Source organism: Garra rufa, unplaced genomic scaffold, assembly GCF_049309525.1.
Source record: "Garra rufa unplaced genomic scaffold, GarRuf1.0 hap1_unplaced_002, whole genome shotgun sequence".
In the NCBI taxonomy this organism is placed as follows: Eukaryota; Metazoa; Chordata; class Actinopteri; order Cypriniformes; family Cyprinidae; genus Garra; species Garra rufa.
This window is the reverse complement of record NW_027394277.1, coordinates 8,909,378-8,929,377: the sequence shown is the minus strand read 5'-3', so window position 1 is coordinate 8,929,377 and position 20,000 is coordinate 8,909,378. Positions and strand designations below refer to the sequence as shown.

The following is a 20,000-nucleotide window of genomic DNA, read 5'->3' as shown; positions in this document are numbered from 1 at the left end:
ATACCAAATCTATTTGAACCAATCTTCTTTTGTCTCATTCTTTTAACCACTAGTCATCTCTCACAGTTAAATCTGACCCCATTTTAGTCTTGTAACTCGGCTGATAAGGCCGATTGTTACACTTGGATTGGAGACCGCCAGGAAATACCAGGTGCTGTAAGCTTTTGCCTTTTCTTCACTATTTATATAATATGCTGGCTTTTACGGAGGCTGATCTTTAAATAGCCCACTTTTTGGAGCAGCCATCGCTTATGGCCATACCGCGCTGAGAGCGCCCGATCTCGTCTGATCTCGGAAGCTAAGCAGCGTCGGGCCTGGTTAGTACTTGGGTGGGAGACCGCCTGGGAATACCAGGTGCTGTAAGCTTTTGCCTTTTCTTCACTATTTATATAATATGCTGGCTTTTACGGAGGCTGATCTTTAAATAGCCCACTTTTTGGAGCAACCCTCGCTTACGGCCATACCGCGCTGAGAGTGCCCGATCTCGTCTGATCTCGGAAGCTAAGCAGCGTCGGGCCTGGTTAGTACTTGGATGGGAGACCGCCTGGGAATACCAGGTGCTGTAAGCTTTTGCCTTTTCTTCACTATTTATATAATATGCTGGCTTTTACGGAGGCTGATCTTTAAATAGCCCACTTTTTGGAGCAATCCTCGCTTACGGCCATACCGCGCTGAGAGCGCCCGATCTCGTCTGATCTCGGAAGCTAAGCCGCGTGGGGCCTGGTTAGTACTTGGATGGGAGACCTGCTGGGAATACCAGGTGCTGTAAGCTTTTGCCTTTTCTTCACTATTTATATAATATGCTGGCTTTTACGGAGGCTGATCTTTAAATAGCCCACTTTTTGGAGCAATCCTCGCTTACGGCCATACCGCGCTGAGAGCGCCCGATCTCGTCTGATCTCGGAAGCTAAGCCGCGTGGGGCCTGGTTAGTACTTGGATGGGAGACCTCCTGGGAATACCAGGTGCTGTAAGCTTTTGCCTTTTCTTCACTATTTATATAATATGCTGGCTTTTACGGAGGCTGATCTTTAAATAGCCCACTTTTTGGAGCAATCCTCGCTTACGGCCATACACTATTTATATAATATGCTGGCTTTTAGAAAGACGTGTTTTAGCGCTCTATTTATTACAATCATTTAAATGTATTATAGAGTTTTAAGTGTTTTACATGTTTTTTAGGCCATTTTATTACTCTTAACATTTTTAGTGTATGTGTCTTTCATAAATGGATGGTTGGCCTGTTATGTGACTAGACACATGACAGGAAGCAGGAAGTAGAACTGCATAAGAGAGCAGCATTACAAACAACGGACAGTCACCAAACTGTTGGATTGAGGAGTTGCTAATCTTAGAGCTCACCTTTCCATTCACCACCTGCAAACTTTGGATTAAACTTTCTGTTGATTGTACATGCACTGGTGGACACTCACGTTGGACTTATCAACACACTGGGATTCTTGGACTGTTTTAGGGTATGGACAAATGAACTGTATTCTTTTAACAGAGTTTACCTAGTTTTATCGTGTTGTTTTAAAGTCTTTTATGTGAACCTTGTAAATACACCAAATCTATTTAAACCAATCTTCTTTTATGTCTCATTCTTTTAACCACTAGTCATCTCTCACAGTTAAATCTGATCCCATTTTAGTCTTGTAACTCGGCTGATAAGGCCGATTGTTACACTTGGATGGGAGACCGCCAGGGAGTACCAGGTGCTGTAATCAGCCGAGTTACAAGACTAAAATGGGGTCAGATTTAACTGTGAGAGATGACTAGTGGTTAAAAGAAAGAGACATAAAAGAAGATTGGTTCAAATAGATTTCAGGTGCTGTAAGCTTTTGCCTTTTCTTCACTATTTATATAATATGCTGGTTTTTAGAAAGACGTGTTTTACCGCTCTATTTATTACAATCATTTAAATGTATTATAGAGTTTTAAGTGTTTTACATGTTTTTTAGGCCATTTTATTACTCTTAACATTTTAAGTGTATGTGTCTTTCATAAATGGATGGTTGGCCTGTCATGTGACTAGACACATGACAGGAAGCAGGAAGTAGAACTGCATAAGAGAGCAGCATTACAAACAACGGACAGTCACCAAACTGTTGGATTTAGGAGTTGCTAATCTTAGAGCTCACCTTTCCATTCACCACCTGCAAACTTTGGATTAAACTTTCTGTTGATTGTACATGCACTGGTGGACACTCACGTTGGACTTATCAACACACTGGGATTCTTGGACTGTTTTAGGGTTTGGACAAATGAACTGTATTCTTTTAACAGAGTTTACCTAGTTTTATCGTGTTGTTTTAAAGTCTTTTATGTGAACCTTGTAAATACACCAAATCTATTTGAACCAATCTTCTTTTGTCTCATTCTTTTAACCACTAGTCATCTCTCACAGTTAAATCTGACCCCATTTTAGTCTTGTAACTCGGCTGATAAGGCCGATTGTTACACTTGGATTGGAGACCGCCAGGAAATACCAGGTGCTGTAAGCTTTTGCCTTTTCTTCACTATTTATATAATATGCTGGCTTTTACGGAGGCTGACCTTTAAATAGCCCACTTTTTGGAGCAACCCTCGCTTACGGCCATACCGCGCTGAGAGCGCCCGATCTCGTCTGATCTCGGAAGCTAAGCAGCGTCGGGCCTGGTTAGTACTTGGGTGGGAGACCGCCTGGCAATACCAGGTGCTGTAAGCTTTTGCCTTTTCTTCACTATTTATATAATATGCTGGCTTTTACGGAGGCTGATCTTTAAATAGCCCACTTTTTGGAGCAACCCTCGCTTACGGCCATACCGCGCTGAGAGCGCCCGATCTCGTCTGATCTCGGAAGCTAAGCAGCGTCGGGCCTGGTTAGTACTTGGTTGGGAGACCGCCTGGGAATACCAGGTGCTGTAAGCTTTTGCCTTTTCTTCACTATTTATATAATATGCTGGCTTTTACGGAGGCTGATCTTTAAATAGCCCACTTTTTGGAGCAATCCTCGCTTACGGCCATACCGCGCTGAGAGCGCCCGATCTCGTCTGATCTCGGAAGCTAAGCCGCGTCGGGCCTGTTTAGTACTTGGATGGGAGACCGCCTGGGAATACCAGGTGCTGTAAGCTTTTGCCTTTTCTTCACTATTTATATAATATGCTGGCTTTTAGAAAGACGTGTTTTAGCGCTCTATTTATTACAATCATTTAAATGTATTATAGAGTTTTAAGTGTTTTACATGTTTTTTAGGCCATTTTATTACTCTTAACATTTTAAGTGTATGTGTCTTTCATAAATGGATGGTTGGCCTGTTATGTGACTAGACACATGACAGGAAGCAGGAAGTAGAACTGCATAAGAGAGCAGCATTACAAACAACGGACAGTCACCAAACTGTTGGATTGAGGAGTTGCTAATCTTAGAGCTCACCTTTCCATTCACCACCTGCAAACTTTGGATTAAACTTTCTGTTGATTGTACATGCACTGGTGGACACTCACGTTGGACTTATCAACACACTGGGATTCTTGGACTGTTTTAGGGTATGGACAAATGAACTGTATTCTTTTAACAGAGTTTACCTAGTTTTATCGTGTTGTTTTAAAGTCTTTTATGTGAACCTTGTAAATACACCAAATCTATTTAAACCAATCTTCTTTTATGTCTCATTCTTTTAACCACTAGTCATCTCTCACAGTTAAATCTGATCCCATTTTAGTCTTGTAACTCGGCTGATAAGGCCGATTGTTACACTTGGATGGGAGACCGCCAGGGAGTACCAGGTGCTGTAATCAGCCGAGTTACAAGACTAAAATGGGGTCAGATTTAACTGTGAGAGATGACTAGTGGTTAAAAGAAAGAGACATAAAAGAAGATTGGTTCAAATAGATTTCAGGTGCTGTAAGCTTTTGCCTTTTCTTCACTATTTATATAATATGCTGGTTTTTAGAAAGACGTGTTTTACCGCTCTATTTATTACAATCATTTAAATGTATTATAGAGTTTTAAGTGTTTTACATGTTTTTTAGGCCATTTTATTACTCTTAACATTTTAAGTGTATGTGTCTTTCATAAATGGATGGTTGGCCTGTCATGTGACTAGACACATGACAGGAAGCAGGAAGTAGAACTGCATAAGAGAGCAGCATTACAAACAACGGACAGTCACCAAACTGTTGGATTGAGGAGTTGCTAATCTTAGAGCTCACCTTTCCATTCACCACCTGCAAATTTTGGATTAAACTTTCTGTTGATTGTACATGCACTGGTGGACACTCACGTTGGACTTATCAACACACTGGGATTCTTGGACTGTTTTAGGGTTTGGACAAATGAACTGTATTCTTTTAACAGAGTTTACCTAGTTTTATCGTGTTGTTTTAAAGTCTTTTATGTGAACCTTGTAAATACACCAAATCTATTTGAACCAATCTTCTTTTGTCTCATTCTTTTAACCACTAGTCATCTCTCACAGTTAAATCTGACCCCATTTTAGTCTTGTAACTCGGCTGATAAGGCCGATTGTTACACTTGGATGGGAGACCGCCAGGGAGTACCAGGTGCTGTAATCAGCCGAGTTACAAGCCTAAAATGGGGTCAGATTTAACTGTGAGAGATGACTAGTGGTTAAAAGAAAGAGACATAAAAGAAGATTGGTTCAAATAGATTTCAGGTGCTGTAAGCTTTTGCCTTTTCTTCACTATTTATATAATATGCTGGTTTTTAGAAAGACGTGTTTTACCGCTCTATTTATTACAATCATTTAAATGTATTATAGTGTTTTAAGTGTTTTACATGTTTTTTAGGCCATTTTATTACTCTTAACATTTTAAGTGTATGTGTCTTTCATAAATGGATGGTTGGCCTGTCATGTGACTAGACACATGACAGGAAGCAGGAAGTAGAACTGCATAAGAGAGCAGCATTACAAACAACGGACAGTCACCAAACTGTTGGATTGAGGAGTTGCTAATCTTAGAGCTCACCTTTCCATTCACCACCTGCAAACTTTGGATTAAACTTTCTGTTGATTGTACATGCACTGGTGGACACTCACGTTGGACTTATCAACACACTGGGATTCTTGGACTTTTTTAGGGTTTGGACAAATTAACTGTATTCTTTTAACAGAGTTTACCTAGTTTTATCGTGTTGTTTTAAAGTCTTTTATGTGAACCTTGTAAATACACCAAATCTATTTGAAACAATCTTATTTTGTCTCATTATTTTAACCACTAGTCATCTCTCACAGTTAAATCTGACCCCATTTTAGTCTTGTAACTCAGCTGATAAGGCCGATTGTTACACTTGGATGGGAGACCGCCAGGGAGTACCAGGTGCTGTAATCAGCCGAGTTACAAGACTAAAATGGGGTCAGATTTAACTGTGAGAGATGACTAGTGGTTAAAAGAAAGAGACATAAAAGAAGATTGGTTCAAATAGATTTCAGGTGCTGTAAGCTTTTGCCTTTTCTTCACTATTTATATAATATGCTGGTTTTTAGAAAGACGTGTTTTACCGCTCTATTTATTACAATCATTTAAATGTATTATAGAGTTTTAAGTGTTTTACATGTTTTTTAGGCCATTTTATTACTCTTAACATTTTAAGTGTATGTGTCTTTCATAAATGGATGGTTGGCCTGTCATGTGACTAGACACATGACAGGAAGCAGGAAGTAGAACTGCATAAGAGAGCAGCATTACAAACAACGGACAGTCACCAAACTGTTGGATTGAGGAGTTGCTAATCTTAGAGCTCACCTTTCCATTCACCACCTGCAAACTTTGGATTAAACTTTCTGTTGATTGTACATGCACTGGTGGACACTCACGTTGGACTTATCAACACACTGGGATTCTTGGACTGTTTTAGGGTTTGGACAAATGAACTGTATTCTTTTAACAGAGTTTACCTAGTTTTATCGTGTTGTTTTAAAGTCTTTTATGTGAACCTTATAAATATACCAAATCTATTTGAACCAATCTTCTTTTGTCTCATTCTTTTAACCACTAGTCATCTCTCACAGTTAAATCTGACCCCATTTTAGTCTTGTAACTCGGCTGATAAGGCCGATTGTTACACTTGGATTGGAGACCGCCAGGAAATACCAGGTGCTGTAAGCTTTTGCCTTTTCTTCACTATTTATATAATATGCTGGCTTTTACGGAGGCTGATCTTTAAATAGCCCACTTTTTGGAGCAGCCATCGCTTATGGCCATACCGCGCTGAGAGCGCCCGATCTCGTCTGATCTCGGAAGCTAAGCAGCGTCGGGCCTGGTTAGTACTTGGGTGGGAGACCGCCTGGGAATACCAGGTGCTGTAAGCTTTTGCCTTTTCTTCACTATTTATATAATATGCTGGCTTTTACGGAGGCTGATCTTTAAATAGCCCACTTTTTGGAGCAACCCTCGCTTACGGCCATACCGCGCTGAGAGTGCCCGATCTCGTCTGATCTCGGAAGCTAAGCAGCGTCGGGCCTGGTTAGTACTTGGATGGGAGACCGCCTGGGAATACCAGGTGCTGTAAGCTTTTGCCTTTTCTTCACTATTTATATAATATGCTGGCTTTTACGGAGGCTGATCTTTAAATAGCCCACTTTTTGGAGCAATCCTCGCTTACGGCCATACCGCGCTGAGAGCGCCCGATCTCGTCTGATCTCGGAAGCTAAGCCGCGTGGGGCCTGGTTAGTACTTGGATGGGAGACCTGCTGGGAATACCAGGTGCTGTAAGCTTTTGCCTTTTCTTCACTATTTATATAATATGCTGGCTTTTACGGAGGCTGATCTTTAAATAGCCCACTTTTTGGAGCAATCCTCGCTTACGGCCATACACTATTTATATAATATGCTGGCTTTTAGAAAGACGTGTTTTAGCGCTCTATTTATTACAATCATTTAAATGTATTATAGAGTTTTAAGTGTTTTACATGTTTTTTAGGCCATTTTATTACTCTTAACATTTTAAGTGTATGTGTCTTTCATAAATGGATGGTTGGCCTGTTATGTGACTAGACACATGACAGGAAGCAAGAAGTAGAACTGCATAAGAGAGCAGCATTACAAACAACGGACAGTCACCAAACTGTTGGATTGAGGAGTTGCTAATCTTAGAGCTCACCTTTCCATTCACCACCTGCAAACTTTGGATTAAACTTTCTGTTGATTGTACATGCACTGGTGGACACTCACGTTGGACTTATCAACACACTGGGATTCTTGGACTGTTTTAGGGTTTGGACAAATGAACTGTATTCTTTTAACAGAGTTTACCTAGTTTTATCGTGTTGTTTTAAAGTCTTTTATGTGAACCTTGTAAATACACCAAATCTATTTGAACCAATCTTCTTTTGTCTCATTCTTTTAACCACTAGTCATCTCTCACAGTTAAATCTGACCCCATTTTAGTCTTGTAACTCGGCTGATAAGGCCGATTGTTACACTTGGATTGGAGACCGCCAGGAAATACCAGGTGCTGTAAGCTTTTGCCTTTTCTTCACTATTTATATAATATGCTGGCTTTTAGAAAGACGTGTTTTAGCGCTCTATTTATTACAATCATTTAAATGTATTATAGAGTTTTAAGTGTTTTACATGTTTTTTAGGCCATTTTATTACTCTTAACATTTTAAGTGTATGTGTCTTTCATAAATGGATGGTTGGCCTGTCATGTGACTAGACACATGACAGGAAGCAGGAAGTAGAACTGCATAAGAGAGCAGCATTACAAACAACGGACAGTCACCAAACTGTTGGATTGAGGAGTTGCTAATCTTAGAGCTCACCTTTCCATTCACCACCTGCAAACTTTGGATTAAACTTTCTGTTGATTGTACATGCACTGGTGGACACTCACGTTGGACTTATCAACACACTGGGATTCTTGGACTGTTTTAGGGTATGGACAAATGAACTGTATTCTTTTAACAGAGTTTACCTAGTTTTATCGTGTTGTTTTAAAGTCTTTTATGTGAACCTTGTAAATACACCAAATCTATTTAAACCAATCTTCTTTTATGTCTCATTCTTTTAACCACTAGTCATCTCTCACAGTTAAATCTGATCCCATTTTAGTCTTGTAACTCGGCTGATAAGGCCGATTGTTACACTTGGATGGGAGACCGCCAGGGAGTACCAGGTGCTGTAATCAGCCGAGTTACAAGACTAAAATGGGGTCAGATTTAACTGTGAGAGATGACTAGTGGTTAAAAGAAAGAGACATAAAAGAAGATTGGTTCAAATAGATTTCAGGTGCTGTAAGCTTTTGCCTTTTCTTCACTATTTATATAATATGCTGGTTTTTAGAAAGACGTGTTTTACCGCTCTATTTATTACAATCATTTAAATGTATTATAGAGTTTTAAGTGTTTTACATGTTTTTTAGGCCATTTTATTACTCTTAACATTTTAAGTGTATGTGTCTTTCATAAATGGATGGTTGGCCTGTCATGTGACTAGACACATGACAGGAAGCAGGAAGTAGAACTGCATAAGAGAGCAGCATTACAAACAACGGACAGTCACCAAACTGTTGGATTGAGGAGTTGCTAATCTTAGAGCTCACCTTTCCATTCACCACCTGCAAATTTTGGATTAAACTTTCTGTTGATTGTACATGCACTGGTGGACACTCACGTTGGACTTATCAACACACTGGGATTCTTGGACTGTTTTAGGGTTTGGACAAATGAACTGTATTCTTTTAACAGAGTTTACCTAGTTTTATCGTGTTGTTTTAAAGTCTTTTATGTGAACCTTGTAAATACACCAAATCTATTTGAACCAATCTTCTTTTGTCTCATTCTTTTAACCACTAGTCATCTCTCACAGTTAAATCTGACCCCATTTTAGTCTTGTAACTCGGCTGATAAGGCCGATTGTTACACTTGGATGGGAGACCGCCAGGGAGTACCAGGTGCTGTAATCAGCCGAGTTACAAGCCTAAAATGGGGTCAGATTTAACTGTGAGAGATGACTAGTGGTTAAAAGAAAGAGACATAAAAGAAGATTGGTTCAAATAGATTTCAGGTGCTGTAAGCTTTTGCCTTTTCTTCACTATTTATATAATATGCTGGTTTTTAGAAAGACGTGTTTTACCGCTCTATTTATTACAATCATTTAAATGTATTATAGTGTTTTAAGTGTTTTACATGTTTTTTAGGCCATTTTATTACTCTTAACATTTTAAGTGTATGTGTCTTTCATAAATGGATGGTTGGCCTGTCATGTGACTAGACACATGACAGGAAGCAGGAAGTAGAACTGCATAAGAGAGCAGCATTACAAACAACGGACAGTCACCAAACTGTTGGATTGAGGAGTTGCTAATCTTAGAGCTCACCTTTCCATTCACCACCTGCAAACTTTGGATTAAACTTTCTGTTGATTGTACATGCACTGGTGGACACTCACGTTGGACTTATCAACACACTGGGATTCTTGGACTTTTTTAGGGTTTGGACAAATTAACTGTATTCTTTTAACAGAGTTTACCTAGTTTTATCGTGTTGTTTTAAAGTCTTTTATGTGAACCTTGTAAATACACCAAATCTATTTGAAACAATCTTATTTTGTCTCATTATTTTAACCACTAGTCATCTCTCACAGTTAAATCTGACCCCATTTTAGTCTTGTAACTCAGCTGATAAGGCCGATTGTTACACTTGGATGGGAGACCGCCAGGGAGTACCAGGTGCTGTAATCAGCCGAGTTACAAGACTAAAATGGGGTCAGATTTAACTGTGAGAGATGACTAGTGGTTAAAAGAAAGAGACATAAAAGAAGATTGGTTCAAATAGATTTCAGGTGCTGTAAGCTTTTGCCTTTTCTTCACTATTTATATAATATGCTGGTTTTTAGAAAGACGTGTTTTACCGCTCTATTTATTACAATCATTTAAATGTATTATAGAGTTTTAAGTGTTTTACATGTTTTTTAGGCCATTTTATTACTCTTAACATTTTAAGTGTATGTGTCTTTCATAAATGGATGGTTGGCCTGTCATGTGACTAGACACATGACAGGAAGCAGGAAGTAGAACTGCATAAGAGAGCAGCATTACAAACAACGGACAGTCACCAAACTGTTGGATTGAGGAGTTGCTAATCTTAGAGCTCACCTTTCCATTCACCACCTGCAAACTTTGGATTAAACTTTCTGTTGATTGTACATGCACTGGTGGACACTCACGTTGGACTTATCAACACACTGGGATTCTTGGACTGTTTTAGGGTTTGGACAAATGAACTGTATTCTTTTAACAGAGTTTACCTAGTTTTATCGTGTTGTTTTAAAGTCTTTTATGTGAACCTTATAAATATACCAAATCTATTTGAACCAATCTTCTTTTGTCTCATTCTTTTAACCACTAGTCATCTCTCACAGTTAAATCTGACCCCATTTTAGTCTTGTAACTCGCCTGATAAGGCCGATTGTTACACTTGGATTGGAGACCGCCAGGAAATACCAGGTGCTGTAAGCTTTTGCCTTTTCTTCACTATTTATATAATATGCTGGCTTTTACGGAGGCTGATCTTTAAATAGCCCACTTTTTGGAGCAGCCATCGCTTATGGCCATACCGCGCTGAGAGCGCCCGATCTCGTCTGATCTCGGAAGCTAAGCAGCGTCGGGCCTGGTTAGTACTTGGGTGGGAGACCGCCTGGGAATACCAGGTGCTGTAAGCTTTTGCCTTTTCTTCACTATTTATATAATATGCTGGCTTTTACGGAGGCTGATCTTTAAATAGCCCACTTTTTGGAGCAACCCTCGCTTACGGCCATACCGCGCTGAGAGTGCCCGATCTCGTCTGATCTCGGAAGCTAAGCAGCGTCGGGCCTGGTTAGTACTTGGATGGGAGACCGCCTGGGAATACCAGGTGCTGTAAGCTTTTGCCTTTTCTTCACTATTTATATAATATGCTGGCTTTTACGGAGGCTGATCTTTAAATAGCCCACTTTTTGGAGCAATCCTCGCTTACGGCCATACCGCGCTGAGAGCGCCCGATCTCGTCTGATCTCGGAAGCTAAGCCGCGTGGGGCCTGGTTAGTACTTGGATGGGAGACCTGCTGGGAATACCAGGTGCTGTAAGCTTTTGCCTTTTCTTCACTATTTATATAATATGCTGGCTTTTACGGAGGCTGATCTTTAAATAGCCCACTTTTTGGAGCAATCCTCGCTTACGGCCATACACTATTTATATAATATGCTGGCTTTTAGAAAGACGTGTTTTAGCGCTCTATTTATTACAATCATTTAAATGTATTATAGAGTTTTAAGTGTTTTACATGTTTTTTAGGCCATTTTATTACTCTTAACATTTTAAGTGTATGTGTCTTTCATAAATGGATGGTTGGCCTGTTATGTGACTAGACACATGACAGGAAGCAAGAAGTAGAACTGCATAAGAGAGCAGCATTACAAACAACGGACAGTCACCAAACTGTTGGATTGAGGAGTTGCTAATCTTAGAGCTCACCTTTCCATTCACCACCTGCAAACTTTGGATTAAACTTTCTGTTGATTGTACATGCACTGGTGGACACTCACGTTGGACTTATCAACACACTGGGATTCTTGGACTGTTTTAGGGTTTGGACAAATGAACTGTATTCTTTTAACAGAGTTTACCTAGTTTTATCGTGTTGTTTTAAAGTCTTTTATGTGAACCTTGTAAATACACCAAATCTATTTGAACCAATCTTCTTTTGTCTCATTCTTTTAACCACTAGTCATCTCTCACAGTTAAATCTGACCCCATTTTAGTCTTGTAACTCGGCTGATAAGGCCGATTGTTACACTTGGATTGGAGACCGCCAGGAAATACCAGGTGCTGTAAGCTTTTGCCTTTTCTTCACTATTTATATAATATGCTGGCTTTTAGAAAGACGTGTTTTAGCGCTCTATTTATTACAATCATTTAAATGTATTATAGAGTTTTAAGTGTTTTACATGTTTTTTAGGCCATTTTATTACTCTTAACATTTTAAGTGTATGTGTCTTTCATAAATGGATGGTTGGCCTGTCATGTGACTAGACACATGACAGGAAGCAGGAAGTAGAACTGCATAAGAGAGCAGCATTACAAACAACGGACAGTCACCAAACTGTTGGATTGAGGAGTTGCTAATCTTAGAGCTCACCTTTCCATTCACCACCTGCAAACTTTGGATTAAACTTTCTGTGGATTGTACATGCACTGGTGGACACTCACGTTGGACTTATCAACACACTGGGATTCTTGGACTGTTTTAGGGTATGGACAAATGAACTGTATTCTTTTAACAGAGTTTACCTAGTTTTATCGTGTTGTTTTAAAGTCTTTTATGTGAACCTTGTAAATACACCAAATCTATTTGAACCAATCTTCTTTTGTCTCATTCTTTTAACCACTAGTCATCTCTCACAGTTAAATCTGACCCCATTTTAGTCTTGTAACTCGGCTGATAAGGCCGATTGTTACACTTGGATGGGAGACCGCCAGGGAGTACCAGGTGCTGTAATCAGCCGAGTTACAAGCCTAAAATGGGGTCAGATTTAACTGTGAGAGATGACTAGTGGTTAAAAGAAAGAGACATAAAAGAAGATTGGTTCAAATAGATTTCAGGTGCTGTAAGCTTTTGCCTTTTCTTCAATATTTATATAATATGCTGGTTTTTAGAAAGACGTGTTTTACCGCTCTATTTATTACAATCATTTAAATGTATTATAGTGTTTTAAGTGTTTTACATGTTTTTTAGGCCATTTTATTACTCTTAACATTTTAAGTGTATGTGTCTTTCATAAATGGATGGTTGGCCTGTCATGTGACTAGACACATGACAGGAAGCAGGAAGTAGAACTGCATAAGAGAGCAGCATTACAAACAACGGACAGTCACCAAACTGTTGGATTGAGGAGTTGCTAATCTTAGAGCTCACCTTTCCATTCACCACCTGCAAACTTTGGATTAAACTTTCTGTTGATTGTACATGCACTGGTGGACACTCACGTTGGACTTATCAACACACTGGGATTCTTGGACTGTTTTAGGGTTTGGACAAATGAACTGTATTCTTTTAACAGAGTTTACCTAGTTTTATCGTGTTGTTTTAAAGTCTTTTATGTGAACCTTGTAAATACACCAAATCTATTTGAACCAATCTTCTTTTGTCTCATTATTTTAACCACTAGTCATCTCTCACAGTTAAATCTGACCCCATTTTAGTCTTGTAACTCAGCTGATAAGGCCGATTGTTACACTTGGATGGGAGACCGCCAGGGAGTACCAGGTGCTGTAATCAGCCGAGTTACAAGACTAAAATGGGGTCAGATTTAACTGTGAGAGATGACTAGTGGTTAAAAGAAAGAGACATAAAAGAAGATTGGTTCAAATAGATTTCAGGTGCTGTAAGCTTTTGCCTTTTCTTCACTATTTATATAATATGCTGGTTTTTAGAAAGACGTGTTTTACCGCTCTATTTATTACAATCATTTAAATGTATTATAGAGTTTTAAGTGTTTTACATGTTTTTTAGGCCATTTTATTACTCTTAACATTTTAAGTGTATGTGTCTTTCATAAATGGATGGTTGGCCTGTCATGTGACTAGACACATGACAGGAAGCAGGAAGTAGAACTGCATAAGAGAGCAGCATTACAAACAACGGACAGTCACCAAACTGTTGGATTTAGGAGTTGCTAATCTTAGAGCTCACCTTTCCATTCACCACCTGCAAACTTTGGATTAAACTTTCTGTTGATTGTACATGCACTGGTGGACACTCACGTTGGACTTATCAACACACTGGGATTCTTGGACTGTTTTAGGGTTTGGACAAATGAACTGTATTCTTTTAACAGAGTTTACCTAGTTTTATCGTGTTGTTTTAAAGTCTTTTATGTGAACCTTGTAAATACACCAAATCTATTTGAACCAATCTTCTTTTGTCTCATTCTTTTAACCACTAGTCATCTCTCACAGTTAAATCTGACCCCATTTTAGTCTTGTAACTCGGCTGATAAGGCCGATTGTTACACTTGGATTGGAGACCGCCAGGAAATACCAGGTGCTGTAAGCTTTTGCCTTTTCTTCACTATTTATATAATATGCTGGCTTTTACGGAGGCTGACCTTTAAATAGCCCACTTTTTGGAGCAACCCTCGCTTACGGCCATACCGCGCTGAGAGCGCCCGATCTCGTCTGATCTCGGAAGCTAAGCAGCGTCGGGCCTGGTTAGTACTTGGGTGGGAGACCGCCTGGCAATACCAGGTGCTGTAAGCTTTTGCCTTTTCTTCACTATTTATATAATATGCTGGCTTTTACGGAGGCTGATCTTTAAATAGCCCACTTTTTGGAGCAACCCTCGCTTACGGCCATACCGCGCTGAGAGCGCCCGATCTCGTCTGATCTCGGAAGCTAAGCAGCGTCGGGCCTGGTTAGTACTTGGTTGGGAGACCGCCTGGGAATACCAGGTGCTGTAAGCTTTTGCCTTTTCTTCACTATTTATATAATATGCTGGCTTTTACGGAGGCTGATCTTTAAATAGCCCACTTTTTGGAGCAATCCTCGCTTACGGCCATACCGCGCTGAGAGCGCCCGATCTCGTCTGATCTCGGAAGCTAAGCCGCGTCGGGCCTGTTTAGTACTTGGATGGGAGACCGCCTGGGAATACCAGGTGCTGTAAGCTTTTGCCTTTTCTTCACTATTTATATAATATGCTGGCTTTTAGAAAGACGTGTTTTAGCGCTCTATTTATTACAATCATTTAAATGTATTATAGAGTTTTAAGTGTTTTACATGTTTTTTAGGCCATTTTATTACTCTTAACATTTTAAGTGTATGTGTCTTTCATAAATGGATGGTTGGCCTGTTATGTGACTAGACACATGACAGGAAGCAGGAAGTAGAACTGCATAAGAGAGCAGCATTACAAACAACGGACAGTCACCAAACTGTTGGATTGAGGAGTTGCTAATCTTAGAGCTCACCTTTCCATTCACCACCTGCAAACTTTGGATTAAACTTTCTGTTGATTGTACATGCACTGGTGGACACTCACGTTGGACTTATCAACACACTGGGATTCTTGGACTGTTTTAGGGTATGGACAAATGAACTGTATTCTTTTAACAGAGTTTACCTAGTTTTATCGTGTTGTTTTAAAGTCTTTTATGTGAACCTTGTAAATACACCAAATCTATTTAAACCAATCTTCTTTTATGTCTCATTCTTTTAACCACTAGTCATCTCTCACAGTTAAATCTGATCCCATTTTAGTCTTGTAACTCGGCTGATAAGGCCGATTGTTACACTTGGATGGGAGACCGCCAGGGAGTACCAGGTGCTGTAATCAGCCGAGTTACAAGACTAAAATGGGGTCAGATTTAACTGTGAGAGATGACTAGTGGTTAAAAGAAAGAGACATAAAAGAAGATTGGTTCAAATAGATTTCAGGTGCTGTAAGCTTTTGCCTTTTCTTCACTATTTATATAATATGCTGGTTTTTAGAAAGACGTGTTTTACCGCTCTATTTATTACAATCATTTAAATGTATTATAGAGTTTTAAGTGTTTTACATGTTTTTTAGGCCATTTTATTACTCTTAACATTTTAAGTGTATGTGTCTTTCATAAATGGATGGTTGGCCTGTCATGTGACTAGACACATGACAGGAAGCAGGAAGTAGAACTGCATAAGAGAGCAGCATTACAAACAACGGACAGTCACCAAACTGTTGGATTGAGGAGTTGCTAATCTTAGAGCTCACCTTTCCATTCACCACCTGCAAACTTTGGATTAAACTTTCTGTTGATTGTACATGCACTGGTGGACACTCACGTTGGACTTATCAACACACTGGGATTCTTGGACTGTTTTAGGGTTTGGACAAATGAACTGTATTCTTTTAACAGAGTTTACCTAGTTTTATCGTGTTGTTTTAAAGTCTTTTATGTGAACCTTGTAAATACACCAAATCTATTTGAACCAATCTTCTTTTGTCTCATTCTTTTAACCACTAGTCATCTCTCACAGTTAAATCTGACCCCATTTTAGTCTTGTAACTCGGCTGATAAGGCCGATTGTTACACTTGGATGGGAGACCGCCAGGGAGTACCAGGTGCTGTAATCAGCCGAGTTACAAGCCTAAAATGGGGTCAGATTTAACTGTGAGAGATGACTAGTGGTTAAAAGAAAGAGACATAAAAGAAGATTGGTTCAAATAGATTTCAGGTGCTGTAAGCTTTTGCCTTTTCTTCACTATTTATATAATATGCTGGTTTTTAGAAAGACGTGTTTTACCGCTCTATTTATTACAATCATTTAAATGTATTATAGTGTTTTAAGTGTTTTACATGTTTTTTAGGCCATTTTATTACTCTTAACATTTTAAGTGTATGTGTCTTTCATAAATGGATGGTTGGCCTGTCATGTGACTAGACACATGACAGGAAGCAGGAAGTAGAACTGCATAAGAGAGCAGCATTACAAACAACGGACAGTCACCAAACTGTTGGATTGAGGAGTTGCTAATCTTAGAGCTCACCTTTCCATTCACCACCTGCAAACTTTGGATTAAACTTTCTGTTGATTGTACATGCACTGGTGGACACTCACGTTGGACTTATCAACACACTGGGATTCTTGGACTTTTTTAGGGTTTGGACAAATTAACTGTATTCTTTTAACAGAGTTTACCTAGTTTTATCGTGTTGTTTTAAAGTCTTTTATGTGAACCTTGTAAATACACCAAATCTATTTGAAACAATCTTATTTTGTCTCATTATTTTAACCACTAGTCATCTCTCACAGTTAAATCTGACCCCATTTTAGTCTTGTAACTCAGCTGATAAGGCCGATTGTTACACTTGGATGGGAGACCGCCAGGGAGTACCAGGTGCTGTAATCAGCCGAGTTACAAGACTAAAATGGGGTCAGATTTAACTGTGAGAGATGACTAGTGGTTAAAAGAAAGAGACATAAAAGAAGATTGGTTCAAATAGATTTCAGGTGCTGTAAGCTTTTGCCTTTTCTTCACTATTTATATAATATGCTGGTTTTTAGAAAGACGTGTTTTACCGCTCTATTTATTACAATCATTTAAATGTATTATAGAGTTTTAAGTGTTTTACATGTTTTTTAGGCCATTTTATTACTCTTAACATTTTAAGTGTATGTGTCTTTCATAAATGGATGGTTGGCCTGTCATGTGACTAGACACATGACAGGAAGCAGGAAGTAGAACTGCATAAGAGAGCAGCATTACAAACAACGGACAGTCACCAAACTGTTGGATTGAGGAGTTGCTAATCTTAGAGCTCACCTTTCCATTCACCACCTGCAAACTTTGGATTAAACTTTCTGTTGATTGTACATGCACTGGTGGACACTCACGTTGGACTTATCAACACACTGGGATTCTTGGACTGTTTTAGGGTTTGGACAAATGAACTGTATTCTTTTAACAGAGTTTACCTAGTTTTATCGTGTTGTTTTAAAGTCTTTTATGTGAACCTTATAAATACACCAAATCTATTTGAACCAATCTTCTTTTGTCTCATTCTTTTAACCACTAGTCATCTCTCACAGTTAAATCTGACCCCATTTTAGTCTTGTAACTCGGCTGATAAGGCCGATTGTTACACTTGGATTGGAGACCGCCAGGAAATACCAGGTGCTGTAAGCTTTTGCCTTTTCTTCACTATTTATATAATATGCTGGCTATTACGGAGGCTGATCTTTAAATAGCCCACTTTTTGGAGCAGCCATTGCTTATGGCCATACCGCGCTGAGAGCGCCCGATCTCGTCTGATCTCGGAAGCTAAGCAGCGTCGGGCCTGGTTAGTACTTGGGTGGGAGACCGCCTGGGAATACCAGGTGCTGTAAGCTTTTGCCTTTTCTTCACTATTTATATAATATGCTGGCTTTTACGGAGGCTGATCTTTAAATAGCCCACTTTTTGGAGCAACCCTCGCTTACGGCCATACCGCGCTGAGAGCGCCCGATCTCGTCTGATCTCGGAAGCTAAGCAGCGTCGGGCCTGGTTAGTACTTGGTTGGGAGACCGCCTGGGAATACCAGGTGCTGTAAGCTTTTGCCTTTTCTTCACTATTTATATAATATGCTGGCTTTTACGGAGGCTGATCTTTAAATAGCCCACTTTTTGGAGCAATCCTCGCTTACGGCCATACCGCGCTGAGAGCGCCCGATCTCGTCTGATCTCGGAAGCTAAGCCGCGTCGGGCCTGTTTAGTACTTGGATGGGAGACCGCCTGGGAATACCAGGTGCTGTAAGCTTTTGCCTTTTCTTCACTATTTATATAATATGCTGGCTTTTAGAAAGACGTGTTTTAGCGCTCTATTTATTACAATCATTTAAATGTATTATAGAGTTTTAAGTGTTTTACATGTTTTTTAGGCCATTTTATTACTCTTAACATTTTAAGTGTATGTGTCTTTCATAAATGGATGGTTGGCCTGTTATGTGACTAGACACATGACAGGAAGCAGGAAGTAGAACTGCATAAGAGAGCAGCATTACAAACAACGGACAGTCACCAAACTGTTGGATTGAGGAGTTGCTAATCTTAGAGCTCACCTTTCCATTCACCACCTGCAAACTTTGGATTAAACTTTCTGTTGATTGTACATGCACTGGTGGACACTCACGTTGGACTTATCAACACACTGGGATTCTTGGACTGTTTTAGGGTATGGACAAATGAACTGTATTCTTTTAACAGAGTTTACCTAGTTTTATCGTGTTGTTTTAAAGTCTTTTATGTGAACCTTGTAAATACACCAAATCTATTTAAACCAATCTTCTTTTATGTCTCATTCTTTTAACCACTAGTCATCTCTCACAGTTAAATCTGATCCCATTTTAGTCTTGTAACTCGGCTGATAAGGCCGATTGTTACACTTGGATGGGAGACCGCCAGGGAGTACCAGGTGCTGTAATCAGCCGAGTTACAAGACTAAAATGGGGTCAGATTTAACTGTGAGAGATGACTAGTGGTTAAAAGAAAGAGACATAAAAGAAGATTGGTTCAAATAGATTTCAGGTGCTGTAAGCTTTTGCCTTTTCTTCACTATTTATATAATATGCTGGTTTTTAGAAAGACGTGTTTTACCGCTCTATTTATTACAATCATTTAAATGTATTATAGAGTTTTAAGTGTTTTACATGTTTTTTAGGCCATTTTATTACTCTTAACATTTTAAGTGTATGTGTCTTTCATAAATGGATGGTTGGCCTGTCATGTGACTAGACACATGACAGGAAGCAGGAAGTAGAACTGCATAAGAGAGCAGCATTACAAACAACGGACAGTCACCAAACTGTTGGATTGAGGAGTTGCTAATCTTAGAGCTCACCTTTCCATTCACCACCTGCAAACTTTGGATTAAACTTTCTGTTGATTGTACATGCACTGGTGGACACTCACGTTGGACTTATCAACACACTGGGATTCTTGGACTGTTTTAGGGTTTGGACAAATGAACTGTATTCTTTTAACAGAGTTTACCTAGTTTTATCGTGTTGTTTTAAAGTCTTTTATGTGAACCTTGTAAATACACCAAATCTATTTGAACCAATCTTCTTTTGTCTCATTCTTTTAACCACTAGTCATCTCTCACAGTTAAATCTGACCCCATTTTAGTCTTGTAACTCGGCTGATAAGGCCGATTGTTACACTTGGATGGGAGACCGCCAGGGAGTACCAGGTGCTGTAATCAGCCGAGTTACAAGCCTAAAATGGGGTCAGATTTAACTGTGAGAGATGACTAGTGGTTAAAAGAAAGAGACATAAAAGAAGATTGGTTCAAATAGATTTCAGGTGCTGTAAGCTTTTGCCTTTTCTTCACTATTTATATAATATGCTGGTTTTTAGAAAGACGTGTTTTACCGCTCTATTTATTACAATCATTTAAATGTATTATAGTGTTTTAAGTGTTTTACATGTTTTTTAGGCCATTTTATTACTCTTAACATTTTAAGTGTATGTGTCTTTCATAAATGGATGGTTGGCCTGTCATGTGAC

The 20,000-nt window shown here is 39.3% G+C and overlaps 19 non-coding genes across 19 annotated transcripts; all 19 read left to right on the top strand.

Annotated features, from left to right (window-relative positions):
• Positions 1–247: 247 nt before the first annotated feature.
• Positions 248–366, top strand: LOC141308255 (5S ribosomal RNA). The gene has a single exon (XR_012347178.1). It is a non-coding gene; the product is annotated as a 5S ribosomal RNA (ribosomal RNA).
• An 84-nt stretch (positions 367–450) lies between these two features.
• Positions 451–569, top strand: LOC141308217 (5S ribosomal RNA). The gene has a single exon (XR_012347139.1). It is a non-coding gene; the product is annotated as a 5S ribosomal RNA (ribosomal RNA).
• An 84-nt stretch (positions 570–653) lies between these two features.
• LOC141307102 (5S ribosomal RNA) lies at positions 654–772 on the top strand. The gene has a single exon (XR_012346058.1). It is a non-coding gene; the product is annotated as a 5S ribosomal RNA (ribosomal RNA).
• An 84-nt stretch (positions 773–856) lies between these two features.
• On the top strand, positions 857–975 carry LOC141306495 (5S ribosomal RNA). Its single transcript, XR_012345454.1, has one exon. It is a non-coding gene; the product is annotated as a 5S ribosomal RNA (ribosomal RNA).
• A 1,611-nt stretch (positions 976–2,586) lies between these two features.
• Positions 2,587–2,705, top strand: LOC141307143 (5S ribosomal RNA). Its single transcript, XR_012346097.1, has one exon. It is a non-coding gene; the product is annotated as a 5S ribosomal RNA (ribosomal RNA).
• An 84-nt stretch (positions 2,706–2,789) lies between these two features.
• Positions 2,790–2,908, top strand: LOC141308176 (5S ribosomal RNA). Its single transcript, XR_012347098.1, has one exon. It is a non-coding gene; the product is annotated as a 5S ribosomal RNA (ribosomal RNA).
• Positions 2,909–2,992: 84 nt separating this feature from the next.
• Positions 2,993–3,111, top strand: LOC141306970 (5S ribosomal RNA). Its single transcript, XR_012345926.1, has one exon. It is a non-coding gene; the product is annotated as a 5S ribosomal RNA (ribosomal RNA).
• Positions 3,112–6,192: 3,081 nt separating this feature from the next.
• On the top strand, positions 6,193–6,311 carry LOC141308254 (5S ribosomal RNA). The gene has a single exon (XR_012347177.1). It is a non-coding gene; the product is annotated as a 5S ribosomal RNA (ribosomal RNA).
• An 84-nt stretch (positions 6,312–6,395) lies between these two features.
• Positions 6,396–6,514, top strand: LOC141308216 (5S ribosomal RNA). Its single transcript, XR_012347138.1, has one exon. It is a non-coding gene; the product is annotated as a 5S ribosomal RNA (ribosomal RNA).
• Positions 6,515–6,598: 84 nt separating this feature from the next.
• On the top strand, positions 6,599–6,717 carry LOC141307101 (5S ribosomal RNA). Its single transcript, XR_012346056.1, has one exon. It is a non-coding gene; the product is annotated as a 5S ribosomal RNA (ribosomal RNA).
• A 3,829-nt stretch (positions 6,718–10,546) lies between these two features.
• On the top strand, positions 10,547–10,665 carry LOC141308253 (5S ribosomal RNA). The gene has a single exon (XR_012347175.1). It is a non-coding gene; the product is annotated as a 5S ribosomal RNA (ribosomal RNA).
• An 84-nt stretch (positions 10,666–10,749) lies between these two features.
• LOC141308213 (5S ribosomal RNA) lies at positions 10,750–10,868 on the top strand. The gene has a single exon (XR_012347136.1). It is a non-coding gene; the product is annotated as a 5S ribosomal RNA (ribosomal RNA).
• An 84-nt stretch (positions 10,869–10,952) lies between these two features.
• On the top strand, positions 10,953–11,071 carry LOC141307100 (5S ribosomal RNA). Its single transcript, XR_012346055.1, has one exon. It is a non-coding gene; the product is annotated as a 5S ribosomal RNA (ribosomal RNA).
• Positions 11,072–14,121: 3,050 nt separating this feature from the next.
• Positions 14,122–14,240, top strand: LOC141307142 (5S ribosomal RNA). The gene has a single exon (XR_012346096.1). It is a non-coding gene; the product is annotated as a 5S ribosomal RNA (ribosomal RNA).
• An 84-nt stretch (positions 14,241–14,324) lies between these two features.
• LOC141308175 (5S ribosomal RNA) lies at positions 14,325–14,443 on the top strand. The gene has a single exon (XR_012347097.1). It is a non-coding gene; the product is annotated as a 5S ribosomal RNA (ribosomal RNA).
• An 84-nt stretch (positions 14,444–14,527) lies between these two features.
• On the top strand, positions 14,528–14,646 carry LOC141306969 (5S ribosomal RNA). Its single transcript, XR_012345924.1, has one exon. It is a non-coding gene; the product is annotated as a 5S ribosomal RNA (ribosomal RNA).
• Positions 14,647–17,727: 3,081 nt separating this feature from the next.
• On the top strand, positions 17,728–17,846 carry LOC141308252 (5S ribosomal RNA). Its single transcript, XR_012347174.1, has one exon. It is a non-coding gene; the product is annotated as a 5S ribosomal RNA (ribosomal RNA).
• Positions 17,847–17,930: 84 nt separating this feature from the next.
• LOC141308174 (5S ribosomal RNA) lies at positions 17,931–18,049 on the top strand. Its single transcript, XR_012347096.1, has one exon. It is a non-coding gene; the product is annotated as a 5S ribosomal RNA (ribosomal RNA).
• Positions 18,050–18,133: 84 nt separating this feature from the next.
• Positions 18,134–18,252, top strand: LOC141306968 (5S ribosomal RNA). The gene has a single exon (XR_012345923.1). It is a non-coding gene; the product is annotated as a 5S ribosomal RNA (ribosomal RNA).
• The last annotated feature ends 1,748 nt before the right edge of the window (positions 18,253–20,000 follow it).